Source organism: Crocuta crocuta, unplaced genomic scaffold (genome assembly GCF_008692635.1).
Source record: "Crocuta crocuta isolate KB4526 unplaced genomic scaffold, BGI_CrCroc_1.0 scaffold235, whole genome shotgun sequence".
NCBI classification, from domain to species: domain Eukaryota; kingdom Metazoa; phylum Chordata; class Mammalia; order Carnivora; family Hyaenidae; genus Crocuta; species Crocuta crocuta.
Genome location: NW_027531285.1, coordinates 9,134,529 through 9,148,582, shown reverse-complemented (window position 1 = coordinate 9,148,582; position 14,054 = coordinate 9,134,529). Strand labels below are relative to the sequence as shown.

Sequence of the window (14,054 nt, the reverse complement as noted above, 5' to 3'; positions counted from 1 at the left end):
GATTGATCTAATGTAGCAGTGATTCCTTTGAGAAAATTTTGTGTTATCAGCCATATTTTATCCCATTTCTTCTAACTTCCTCTTTTCTGAGTTTGGTATAATCCTAGTCCTCACAGTACGTTCATTGGGATTCCAGTTAGAGAAAGAGAAAAGGAAAAAAGAAAAAAAAGGAAGAATTGGGAGAAGAAATGCTTCAGTATCCATCACTAAGAGGGTAAGAGGCCCGAACACCTTGTATATGTGTTTGAAGAATCCCCTAGGTTTCATTGGACCGTGGATTTATGGACTGTAGCTAGGAAAGCTGATCATCATTTATATAGATATAGAGCCTTTCTACTTAAAATACTTGTAATCAGAGCTAATGGTTTTCCTAATTTACCTAAAGGTAGCTTTATGTGTTAAAATTGTTTGAAAATAGAGGTTTCTAGTAGTTTAAATGGTCTTTCCCCTGGCTCACCTTAGGGATAGTTTCCCAGATCCCATTCATGTCTCTTATTTCATCAGATCCTTGGGGCTTTTCCTTTCCCTTGCAGTGCTAGAAAAAGAACTTCTCAGAGGTCTGAAGAAAGGCAGCTCAGGTGGTGAACCATGAATACACATTCCAGGAGCGATAGCACTGTCTTGGGGGCTGAAGGAAAGGGCAGTGATGTTTTGCTTCCAAACTCAGCATTGGAACACCTGCATTGTTCACTGACCATTAGTCATGTAGTACATCTTCCAGTTTTCTGTTATCACTGGCCAAAGCTTACATTTTCTTTGTGTTTTGTGATTAGATATCTTATCTCCATTATAGGAATGCCCAACCTCAACTCACACTCAGGATCTAGAACAGTGCCCTAAATGCAAGGTTATGATACTTACTGATCATTTTGAATGACCCTCTGAATAGGACAAATGTTCTGACTTCTGTCCAGTCTATATGGAATGATTGGAAAGGTAGATTTTGGGAAGTGAACTATAAAGAAATAGGGGAAAAAACAGTGGTTTAGTAATGTAATCTGGTATCTCTGGATGCAGAGTATAGCATATTAACAAATGACAATATTACCTGTGAAGTGCTGAAATAATTCCTGATATGTTGCCTGCTGAAAGGCAGCAAAGTGTGAGACAGCACTGCTAATGGTATGGGAGATGAGAGATGATAGGTTCTGGAGTGTGCTTATTCTACGTTGTATAGAGGGCCTGCAGCCTCAGGACACTATTATTTAAGCATGATAGATGTTTGATGTAAGTTATAATAATTTCATCTCCTACAGCATTCCTGGAAGACAGTTGATAGGACACACACACACACACACACACACACACACACACACAGAAGAGCCTTTAGTTATCCATGAGGATATTATAATTTTAGATGTTAGAATGACTACAGAAAAAAAATAAGGTTTGAGAGAGAAATTATCACAATAAGTATTACAAGGCTTGTATTGTCTATGATAACAAATAAGGAGCTGTTGCTCCTTAAAACACGATCAGTTGTATAAAAGGTTAACATGGTCAATAGTATTTAATACAGGTTGGTGGTGTGTTGAGTTATGAGAAGAGCAAAGGTCTGACTTTGCCATTTGTACAGTAGGTCCAATGATGGATATTCAGAATATCTTGTGTCTCATCATTCTGTAACACCACTATCATTTTTATCATAAAAGAATTATGTTACTCCATATATGAAAAATGCATTCTTGAACCACTGTGAATTAGTTTTTAATGTACTGTGACCTTGGATTGCCCTGGGATATTAATGCTAAATGATTACTTCTGAATGCTTTTTGAATAGCTGCATAGTGCAATTAAATGTGCAATACATCATAGATGACATAGCTAAATGCCTCTTCTGGTCAAGGAACCCAAAGAGGTCTTGGGAATGATGGTAATTCTGCATTGTTGAGGATGGGAGAGAAAAGGATCTCTTGTTAGTAGAGAAATAAGTACATACTGAGTGGATGATAACCTTTTCCTGGGGTTAGTCAATGGGAAATAAATTTTTGATTAAGAACAGTAAAGGAAGATGATTTTTCATCACTGCCAAAGTAGTGTCCCATTATATCTGCCAAATGTGCAAAGTGAATAATTATCATTAGTCTTTCTGAGTGACAAGTTGCCAAACAGTATGCCTGAATATGTGTGTGCACATGTATGTGTGCACGTGTGTGTGTGTGTGTGTGTGTGAATGTAGAGATGTAGATAAAGAAATAAAGAATTTGGTTCATATTCTAGCCATCTTTCTAGAATGGGCTTTTATTGAATTACCGCTTGCCTCAGTGTGGAATCTCATAAATCTTGCACTTAATCAAATCCTTTTTTTATCAAATTATTGGGCCTGGGGAAATATGACAGATGAAAGGGTGGTGTGGAAAAGCCAAGATGAAGTAGAGGGCCTTTTACCTATTGGTCAGTAGTTTAAATCCAACCTTGTTGGCTGGTGGCTGAGGGTGGTCACTGTCCTGCTGGTTGTGGGCTGGTGGCCAGAGCCCGGTTGTCAGCTGACTCCACAGTCTTCAGAAGAGCCTGGAATTTTGGGCCCCTGGTGGGAACTGGGCTCAGCTCTCTAGCAGACACTCTTTGTCTTTAGGTGACAGGAGCTACTCTGTGAACAGGCTGCTGCCGAAAGGCCCAGCACTAATGCAGTTGGCTGAGTGATCTGGGATTTGAAACTTTGAACCTTTGAGCTTGATCAACAAAGAGAACTTTTTACTAAGGCAGAACTCACTGAATTTCTCTTTAACTGGTGACATTTTAAAAAGGAAGCATTAATAGGGATTTTGGTTCTGTTTCATGAAAATGAGCCACAGTTGTGCAGACCAGTCTAAGTTCAGACCTCAGCCCCAAGTGTATCACCTTTTCCAGGGCCAGCCTTACCATGGCCTCTTGTGAGACCTACTTGAGGTGCTCGGTCAATACCAAGGTGCTCCATTAAGCCCCTTGCAGAGATCCCCTGGGGCTTTATGGCCTCAATGTGCCCAGAGATAGAAAGGGCTTTGGTTCCCTATTCCTAAACTCCCATTCCTGCACCTGCAATTGGAGACCTTGCTTGCTGTTTGAAGAATGTGACCTTGTATTTTGTCTGTCTGTCTATCTATCTATCTATCTATCTATCTATCTATCTATCTATCATCTATCTATGAAATAAAGAGCACAAGCAGGGGAAAGGGGCAGAGGAGGAGGAGAGAGAGAATATTAAGCAGGCTTCAGCTTGGCATGGAGCTGGATGCAGGGCTCGATCCCATGACCCTGGGATCATGACCGGAGCCAAAATCAGTCAAATGCTCAATTGACTGAGCCATCCAGGCACCCCTGTGACTTTGTATTTTAAATGCTAGTGTTTGGGGGATAATAGCACCAGCCTAGATGTACTAATACTTTTTTTTTCCTAGAATGATACTGATATAAATTAAATATAAACATATTAGTGCCTATATCTCAACTGATTGACTTCTTGGATGAGCCTTCCAGGACGTTTCTATGAGTATACATGTACAGCTTCTATTACTGAGTCTTGCATTCTGTTGCTGGTTTATTCATAGAAATTTGCATTTTGTAATTATTTATTTGCTTATATATTTATCATGTAGGCTGCCAGTTCCTTGAGGCAAGGATTTTGTTTTGTTCTTCTTATGTACCCCACACCTACAGAGTGCCTTCTACATAATGGGCAGTCAATAAACATTTTGGGGACAAATGAATGAATGAACACATTTCTTAGGAACATATTTACATGTATGAGTGGAGAAAGGGGCCTAGAAAGGGGAAAAGGGTAGGCGAATAATTTTATAACTAATAAAGTTATGAGTTTGGAACTTAATTACAAAAGATACAATGTGAATGCAAAAAAAAAAAAATTCAAAGATCTTCATTGAGGCAGAGTTGAATCAGAAAAGCTTTGGTGCTTCCTTGCTGGCTTTGCAGTTCACCAGTTATGAGCTAATTTCCTTCTTAAATGTTTTTGAAAAGCTTTATTTCATTCATATTTCAGAGCAGCAAACAGGCCCTGTCTCAGTTCAGACCCTCTCAGCTTCTCACCTGGATTGTAGCAAGAGCTTCCTAACTAACTTCCCTGATCCAAAAGAGGAGCCAAGCCCTCTCACATGCTTCCTCCTTAGAGCTGCCAAGGAAATCTTTCCAAAAGGCAGACCTGACCATGCTATGTCCCAGATTTCTGATTGGCTGTAGGATAAAAGCCAAATCTCTTTTTCTTTTTTGATGTTTATTTATCTTTGAGAGAAGTGGGTTCAGAGAGCGAGTGGGAGAGAGAATCCTGAGCAGACTCTGCTGTCAGCACAGAGCCTGATTTGGGGCTCGAACCCACAAATCACAGATCATAACCTAAGTCGAAATCGAGAGTCGGATGCCCAACTGACTGAGCCACCCAGCTGTCCCCAGACTTAGTGTGGCCTGCAAGGCCTTTCTCAATCTTCCCTCCTCTGTTGTCCCACCATCCTGTCTATCAGTTCATTTTTGTTTGTTTTTTTATGCTTACTCTACTTCTCACTTTACTACTTAGACTCTACTTCTCACATTTGGCCCTAATACTCCTGCCTAGAAACATTGCTTCTACCTGTATTGCCTTAGCCAAAGCAAGCCCTAAGTGGAGATATATTGTATTCTCATGGGAGAGAGTGGCAGTAATTATTGTGAACAGTGAGTAGCCTATCACATTTCCCCCATTGTACCACAAACTCCTGGAGGGCAGGAAGGTTGGTGTTCTCACAATCCTGGAACCTGGCCAGAGCATATTACTTGTTTTCCTTGAAGTGAAGAGCAGAGGTGGTATGTTTCAGAAATAATGAAGACTTATTTGGAATATCACACTCTTTTTGTTTTTTTTTGTCATCAGTTGTATTTCCGTTTGTGTGATCTAATTACTTAAAAGCCCTTATTATTTTTTCCCAGTTAAATATTTAATGCTTGATATTCATTTGAATATGTTAATCGGTTGCTTGCTACAGAACTCTAGTCAACAGAGATATGTCCTATTTCCCCAACGAATCTTGACCCATTTCTCGATGCTAGCTCTCTACTTCCTTCTCCACAGTAAATCCCATAGTTGGTACTGGAGGCCCTCTGTGATCTGGCACCAAATGATGGTGCTTGTGTTGACTTCCACATCTAGGCGCACTGAGCCTTGCCCCAAGGGTGTTGCATGCGTTTCCCCTTCAGTGTCTTTGCTCTGGTTATCGCCTCTGCCTGGGATGATCCTCTCTCCCAGCAGCATCAATTCAGCTCCTTCTCAGTCTTCACAACCTAGGTTAAGTACTCCTTCTCCCATAAAGTCTTCCTGGCACTTAGGGGATGTGATCCACACTTTCATGCCATGCTTTTTCTCTTCCTCCTCGGGCAACTCATTTGTTTTATCCTGTGAAGGAGGTTAGGACCACAGGATTTGTATAGTTAGAACAGAATTTGAACTGAGGCTCTGCCACTGAACTGCTTCTCAAAACTGGGTTGAAATTCTTATCCTCTGAGTCTCAATTGCTTCATTTGTAAGTAGGGGGTAATAATAACTGTCTCATGGGATATATTTGATAAGTTATGTAAAGTGATTTATCACCATCCCTGACATGTAGGAAGTGTACAACAAATGAAAGTCATTATCTGATAGAGTTATGTACTACTGGGTAGGATTTCTTTGCTTCACCCTTCTATCTCCCTCAGTGACATTGCACAGAGTAAAATGAAGATATTTGTTGAGTGAATTAATGCATAGTAGAATGATGCTAGAGAGATGGCCACAAGGCTCACTTTTCAGTGAAATTCATTACACTAGACAGTCTTGGTTATTTTCCCTGAGGTTGAGGTTGCCTAGGTTTTTAATGGGTTAGGTCTAGTGGTGGGGGTCCCAGATCTAGTGATAGGGCAGGGAGAGATGCAAACTGTTCCAAAAACACTTGAGAGGTGTCCCCTGGTGGAGGATCAAAGAAAGTGGAACAAAAATTCTCCTAACATATTTGTAATAAAAAAATTACTGTCCAGAGACCCAGATAAAACCCTTTTATGTATCGTCCCAACAGTTTACTAAACGTATCTTATTTCTTCTTCCTTTCATTATGGCAGACTGAACAAATAACCACTTCAAAGACTGCGCCTAAAATTTGCACCTTAAATCCCTGACATATTGCAAACGTTTATTGAATGGTAGTAGCAACTACAGAGCAATCATTTACCTGATTAGGAGAATGCTGTTTGGAGAAATCACAAGCTGTATATTTCAGGAATCTTGTAATACATCAATGTTTTCAAATAAATACAATTTCTCTTCTATAAGCCGTAAATAATATCACAGTTCATTTAAAAGCACTACATTTATTTAACTCTTCAAACAGTGACTATTTTAAATCAAGCTCAGTGCCACTCCTTTTTTAAATTGGCAATGTTGTCGAATTTTTGGATTCCTGTTCCCCAGTGAGGACAGCTGTAGGAACTGCCTGAGTACCAGCAGAGGAGTCCAGGTGTTAATGAAGCTGGAAGCCTCCACTCCATGCCAGAGTGGGGCTCAAACCCGGGGGTTGTCCTCCGTACATAGATAACTTAATCTTGGGACAAACTTTGTAGTGAATCAGGTTCTTTCGTGTGTGTTTCCTGTTGCCATTGTAACAAATTACTAGAGACTGAGTGGCTTAATACAACACAAGTATATTCTCTTGTAGTTCTGAAAATGAGTCTTATGGGGGCTAAAATCAAAGTGTCACCTGGGCTCGGTCCCATCTGGAGGCTCTACGGGAGACTGTTTCCTGCTTCTTCCAGTTCTAGCCAGGCTCCCGACTGCTTCTGTAGCCACACTGTCTTCCCCTCTACTGTAGTCAAAATTCCTTCCATCTCCTTATTATAATGACATTCATGATTGCATTCAGGACTTGCCCCGATAGTCGAGGATAATCTCCCTGTCTCAAAAATTCTTCAGTTAACCACATCTGCCCAGTCTCTTTGCCATAGAGTGTAATAGTCACAGTTTCTGGGGGTTAGGACAGGGATATCTGGGGGTGCCGCTACTCTGCCTACCACGCCTTGCCTTTCAAAAGCTTTTCTGTATATAGACGATCGTATTGACTTTTTAAAAACAAAGAATAAAGTACTGGCTTTCCCAGAGGGAAAAGTAAGGCATTTCAAAAGGCTGTATATACAGGTTGCGGGATGAGGAGTAGGTTGGGAAGATTCTCTTTTTGCCTGAAGCATGGCTCACGCAGTTTGGTTACAAACAGCAGTTTGTCCCTGTCATTGGGTGAGTTTGTGTTTGTTTCTATATCCAAATGCAAGTGATGAAAACCCATGGATATGATTTTGAAGAATGAGAACCATCATAGGATTCGCTTCATCTTGCACAAAATAGGTGTGTAGGCGCTTAGTGGTCTAATCAAGTATCGGCATAATCCTTCCACTGTTCCACCTACGGCCACTGTGTAATCCTAGGGGCTGAGGGTCACACTGCAAACCTAATAAATGGCTGTTCAAAGTGGAATTGATTTTAAATCTGCTTGAAATTAGAAATGGAAAAATTCATCTCCGCCTTCTCCAATTATTGTATCTTTCTTTATAACTCTGGGTAGAGAACAGTTTAAACCTTAATTCTGATGGTCCTTAATTTTATGAGTTTCATTAAAACCCTTGAGAGTCATTTAATTTTATGGAGTTCAATGCTAATATCAAAATGCATTCCCTCTAAAATAGATTTTTACCTTGTATTATAGAGATTGAGCCTCCATTTTTAACACATATGTTCTTAGTGCTTATGCAAATTTCACTACTTATCTTTAAAATTGGCATATCATTGTTATTGTTATTATTATTATTGTGTATTGACCAAGTTGAATGCCTCATTCTCAAGGGATTGCTGTCAGAGTTATATAACACAAGAACAATGGGTGAATGTTGTTCATTTTAAATGTGAAATTATAAATCAATTACAGTGGTGGCTAAAACCCCTTCATGACATGCCACAATTTACTTCCACTGACATTTAAACCTATCTCACATGCTGAACAATCTGTAATAAATTATGATTTTTTTTTTGCTTCTGAAATGAAGCTATAATTATGACAGTTGAATTCTTGTTCTGGGAAATAAGGTGGCATTTAATTCCTTGAGAACAAATGACACTCACAAAAGAACAGTTAATTATTCTCAGCTGCAAAGGAAGGGAGGAGGGGAGAGAAAAATTATGAAAAAGAACATGGTAGCACTTTATGTGAAGTATCTATTAACTAATCCTTAACTAAAGCTGAACTACAATTGAACTTCTGGGGCTGCCCCTGAGCCTAGGTAACACTTTTCATTATTTCAGTTCTCCATAAAACCCAAACAGAAGGAATTAGCAACCTGAAAAGTTCTCTATTCCTTGACAAATATTCTCCCAATCAGCCTTGACTCCAAGAATGTAGGTCTACCCAGTAACCCAGTTAAATCAGACTTGGGCGGTTGGGGCGTGGGGAGTTGCATGGTATTAGTTTTCAATTACAGCTGTCCTAATAAAGGTCTTTAACTGCTATAGTCATTCAATCAATATTGCAAATAAAGATAAAGGAAAGCATTGTACCCCCCCAACCCGAATTTTTTATGTTGTTTGTTTCTAGTTCAAACAGCAACTATACTTCTATTGGCTTTCCTCCGATAGCCCTTTCCTGTTCATTCTGGCAAGAAGCCCCAGTGCAATCGAATATGCCAGCAAACACGAGGCCACTCTTCAGAGCCAGTCCTGACACCATCAGCTGTGATGTTAGCAGCCTGCTATTAGAGACGCCTCTTTCTTTGACTTCCCTTTCTTCCTTGGGAGGAATAGATACTCCAGAGAAGGACCCTGCTGAGTGGAATTCCCCATTTTGACTGCAATTAGGGATTGTGACTTGATTGATTTGGGGGCTCTCTGAAATGTAGCAGGATCAACACAGTTGCACACAAAACAAGGCATAATCCACTGGGTTAAATTAACGTTAAATCAGAGATGATTGGATTAATTGCTATTACATTTTATCTTCTGTGCACATGTGCTGTTGGCAGGCTTTCAGAGCCTTTTTAAAATTAGCTTAGAACTGGATGGAAATGGTACAGGTGCAAATGATTTGTGCACTGGGTCTTTCAAGTACACAGTGGGCTCATAAGAAGGTGCATTTTTTTCCAAATCATATTTTGGATGTGATTTACGAAAACTGCACTGAGAATAAACTTGGCATCACTATACAGGAGCTATGGATGTGTTAAATGGCAAAAGGACCCTGCTGGCTAGAAGATAACTTGGAAAGTGGATCTCCTTTGTACTGTGGCCTTGGCACTGTACCTCTCTTCAGTTGCTTTCCCCTACATGCTTTTCTGCCCTCATGGGAGTCTGTAGGGTCCTGGAGACTGATGCATCCAAGCACTTAGTGTGACATTTGATATCCCGGAATATATTCTTCAAAAGCCCCATCCCTTCAACAAATTTTCAAGATAAAATGGTGACATAATGGCTGTTAACAGGATGAATCTGTTTAACAGAAATAGTGTGGAATATGCAATTGAAATATGGAATGATCAGATTAGGGACACAAAGCAAAGATAGTCAAAGGCTAGTATCTTTTTTTTTTTTTTTAAATATTTTTATTTATTTCTAGAAGAGAGAGAGAGAGAGAGAGACAGAGAGACAGAGTGAGCAGGGGAGGGTCAGAGAGAGAGGGAGTCACAGACTGAAACAGGCTCCAGGCTCTGAGCTGGCAGTCAGCACAGAGCCCGACGCGGGGCTCGAACCCATGAACCGTGAGATCATGACCTAAGCGAAAGTCAGATGCTTAACCGACTAAGCCACCCAGGGGCCCCAAGCTAGTATCTTTTTATGTGCTCATGTGGCCATCAGCCAGTGGCTCAGGCTTGCTGCCAGGCTGACGGTGTGAAAACCTACTAAACCACTTGGAAGAAAGGGTTATGTTTTTATGTTTGAGGAAATGGGGGTGAATCAACAGCTCCTTTTTAAGACCATGGTGTGCACAGCACTATAAAACAGGTATTGTGGAAGAGAGAAAGATTTCATTTCTGGGGCTGATCGTATTTTGGATCAATACAAATAAATGAGTAAGAGCATGATATCTTCTCTTCCTTGACCTGCTAAGCTTTGCCAGCAATACCAGGCCCATGAGAGCAAGCAGTGACTATTGACGGGGTTTTCCCCTCCTGTGCAGAATTCCTTCTTGGGTCTTTTGCATAGTAAGCATTTGCTTCTATCAGCATGCCTGACCCGAGCATCCTGGCTTCTCCTATAGCTTTGTCATCCCTGTCACTGGCCCTCTTCAGACTGGTGCCTTTTGCACTTGCGCTGGCTTCTCGAATCTGTCTTTGCTTTGCCCCTTGTCTTTGTTACTCTTCATGCATACTTGTCTCCCTGCTTCTCCAGGCAATGTCAGTTCCCAAAAGAAAGGGTGTGATGATACATACAAATGTCCAAATGTAACAATTGGGAACTTGGCTCACAAAATTATTTCAACTTACTACATATACATACATACATACATACATACATACATACATATATATATATATGTATATGCATATATCACCTTTTAATTTATTCTAAGTTCACAATTGCCAATAGTTACACTGAAAAGAAAGTTTCCTTCCCATCCATGACCTGACCGCTGGTATTCCAATTCCCCATTTCAGAGACAGCCACTGTTTCTGGGTTTTATATTTTACCCATTCTTCTAGAAATATATACATTTATAAACACACATGCATATATGCTATACCTCATCCTTACACACAAAGCAAATGATGACATCTCTGCTCTCTTTTATATTTCCTGCTTACTGTTTGCTTAAATGGATTTTGGAGATTGTCCCATATTTGTGCACATAGGGATGCCTTATTCCTTTAAAATTTCTGTCATGTCCCTGGATGTGTCATAATTTATTGAGCCAGTCATCAACTGATGAGCACTTACTCTGGTTTTCAGTTTTTTGATTTCATAAGTCATGCTTGCACCTTATTTTTAATATGCTTAGGCATTTGCATTGTATCTACAAAACAAAATTATTAGAAATAAGGTTTTATGGATATATCACAAAACTTCAATAATACACACTTAAGAAAGGTGAATAAGTCATTGCTAGTGGAACGCCCATAGAACCACTGCTTGGGTCAAAAAAAGACTTGCTGGGGCACCAGGGTAGCTCAGTTGGTTGAGCGTCCAACTTTGGCTCAAGTCATGATCTCTCAGTTCATGAGTTTGAGCCTGACATCGTTGGGTTCTGTGCTAACAGCTCAGAGCCTGGAGCCTGCTTTGGATTCTGTGTCTCCCTCTCTCTCTGCCCCTCCCTGACTCTCTCTCTGAAAAATAAACATTAAAAAAAAAAAAGCGACTTGCCACCACCTGAAAGAGCCCATTCCTGGCGGCTTCCATTTCTTACCTGTTTCCTTCTTCCACTTGCATTACGTATTAGTTTTTCTTGCTTTTGCACTTTGTGTAATTGACTTACACAGTGCTATAACCTGCATGTTTGTGTCCCCTACAAATTCACAGGTTGACATCTAACTTCTAATGTGATGGTGTTAGGAGGTGGGGCCTATGGGAGGTTGTGAGGTCACCAGACTGGTGCCTGCATGATGGGATTAGTGCCTTTATAAAAGAGACCTTGGGGAGGCCTCTCACTCCATCTCCCATGTGAATATAGTTGAGAAGATTGCCTTGTATGAACCAAGAAGAGAGCCCTCGCCAGACACTGAATGTTCCAGCACCTTTCCAGATTCCAGAACTGTGAGAAATAAATATTGTGCAAGATGTTCAGGCTATGCTATTCTGTTATACCGCTGGCATGGACTGAGACACACACAGTGTGTGGGTTTTGGGTCTGGCTTTTTTACTCATTGTATTTGTGAAGGCTCTCCATGTTGTTTCATTGTCTCTGGAGAGACAATGGAGATTTTTGTTGATATATATTACTTCATTGAATGAATACATCACAATTCATTTATCTATTCTTCTGCTAGTGGACATTTGGGTTCTTTGGCTGTTTAGAATAATGTGGCCAGGCATACGTTATTGTGGGGTACACACATACCCTAGGAGTGGGTTGTAGTATCATGGATTCCATGTATGGTAAATTCTGGTATGTAATGCCAACATGTTTCCGCAAACCATATTCATATTGGCATGCATAAGATTCTCATTGCTCCACGTTCTTTCAAATATCAATAATGGCATTTTATTTTTAGGCATTCTACTAATTGCATAGTGGTATATCATTGGGGTTTTATTTTCTATTTTGCTGATTATTAAAGTGGTCTTGAATATGTTTCCTTATTAAAATATTCTCTTTGTGAAGCATCTGTCAATGTCTCTAACCCATTTTTCTTTCAGGCTATAAAGAGCTCTTAGAGCATTTTATATATTCTTGATACAAGCCTTTTGATATATATGTACGTATATATAACATTTTCTCCCAATCTATGGATTGCTTTTCCACTTTCTTAATGTTATCTTTTTGTGAAAAAATTTCCTAGTTTTTTTCTTAATAGTTTATTGTCAAGTTAGTTTCCATATAACACCCAGTGCTCATCTCCCACAAGTGCCCTCCTCCATGCCCATCACCCCCCTCCCCCTCTCCCCCATACCCATCAGCCCTCAGTTTGTTCTCAGCATTCAAGAGTCTCTCACGGTTTGCCTTCCTCCCTCTCCCCAACCATTTTTCCCCTTCTTCTCCCCCATGGTCCTCCATTAAGTTCCTCCTAATCCTCCTATACGTGCAAACATATGGTATCTTTCCTTCTCTGCCTGACTCACTTCGCTCAGCATAGCACCCTCAAGTTCTATCCATGTTGCTACAAATGGCCAGATTTCATTCTTTCTCATTGCCATGTAGTATTCCATTGTATAGATAAACCACATCTTCTTGATCCGTTGATGGACACTTAGGCTCTTTCCATGTTTTGGCTATTGATGAGAGTGCTGCTATGAACATTGGGGTACATGTGCCCCTATGCATCAGCACTCCTGTATCCCTTGGGTAAATTCCTAGCAGTGCTATTGCCAGGTCATAGGGGAGTTCTATAATTTTTTGAGGAACTCCCACACTGTATTCCAGAGGGGCTACACCATNCTGGATTCTTTGTTTTTCAGGGTGTGGAGTTTGGTGAGTTCCTTATAGATTTTGGATACTAGCCCTTTATCTGATATGTCATTTGCAACTATCTTTTCCCATTCCGTTGGTTGCCTATTAGTTTTATTTATTGTTTCCTTTGTGATGCAGAAGGTTTTTTATCTTGATGGGGTCCCAATAGTTCATTTTTGCTCTTGATTCCCTTGCCTTTGGGGATGTGTNTATCACATTGAATGTTGAACCAGACTTGTAACCCAGGAATGAATCCCACTTGATCATGGTGGATAGTTCTTTTTATGTGCTCTTGAATTCTATTTGCAAGTATCTTGTTGAGGATTTTTGCATCCGTATTCATCAAGGATATTAGCCTGTAGTTCTCTTTTTTTTCTGGGTCTCTGTCTGGCATGTGAATCAAAGTGAAGCTGGCTTTGTAAAATGAGTCTGGAAGTTTTCCTTCGATTTCAATTTTTTGGAATAGCTTGAGAAGAATGGGTATTAATTCTGCTTTAAATGTCTGGTAGAATTCCCCTGGGAAGCCATCTGGCACAAGGCTCTTATTTGTTGGGAGATTTTTGATAACTGTTTCAATTTCTTCACTAGTTATGGGTCTGTTCAGATTTTCTATCTCTTCCCATGTGAATTTTGGTAGTGAGTGTGTGTTTAGGAATTTGTCCATTTCTTCTAAGTTGTCTAGTTTGTTGGCATGTAATTTTTCATAGTATTCCCTGGTAATTGCTCATATTTCTGAGGGGTNTTCTGCTTTAAATGTCTGGTAGAATTCCCCTGGGAAGCCATCTGGCACAAGGCTCTTATTTGTTGGGAGATTTTTGATAACTGTTTCAATTTCTTCACTAGTTATGGGTCTGTTCAGATTTTCTATCTCTTCCCATGTGAATTTTGGTAGTGAGTGTGTGTTTAGGAATTTGTCCATTTCTTCTAAGTTGTCTAGTTTGTTGGCATGTAATTTTTCATAGTATTCCCTGGTAATTGCTCATATTT

General features: G+C 40.1%; 1 long non-coding RNA gene across 1 annotated transcript in view; it reads left to right on the top strand.

Moving 5' to 3' along the window:
- Positions 1-14,054, top strand: part of LOC144237576 (uncharacterized) — a 72,108-nt gene that overhangs the window by 39,574 nt on the left and 18,480 nt on the right. The window contains exons 2-3 of the long non-coding RNA XR_013336897.1: positions 137-214; positions 6,055-6,135. This is a non-coding gene — a long non-coding RNA (uncharacterized LOC144237576). The remainder of the gene's footprint in view (positions 1-136; positions 215-6,054; positions 6,136-14,054) is intronic.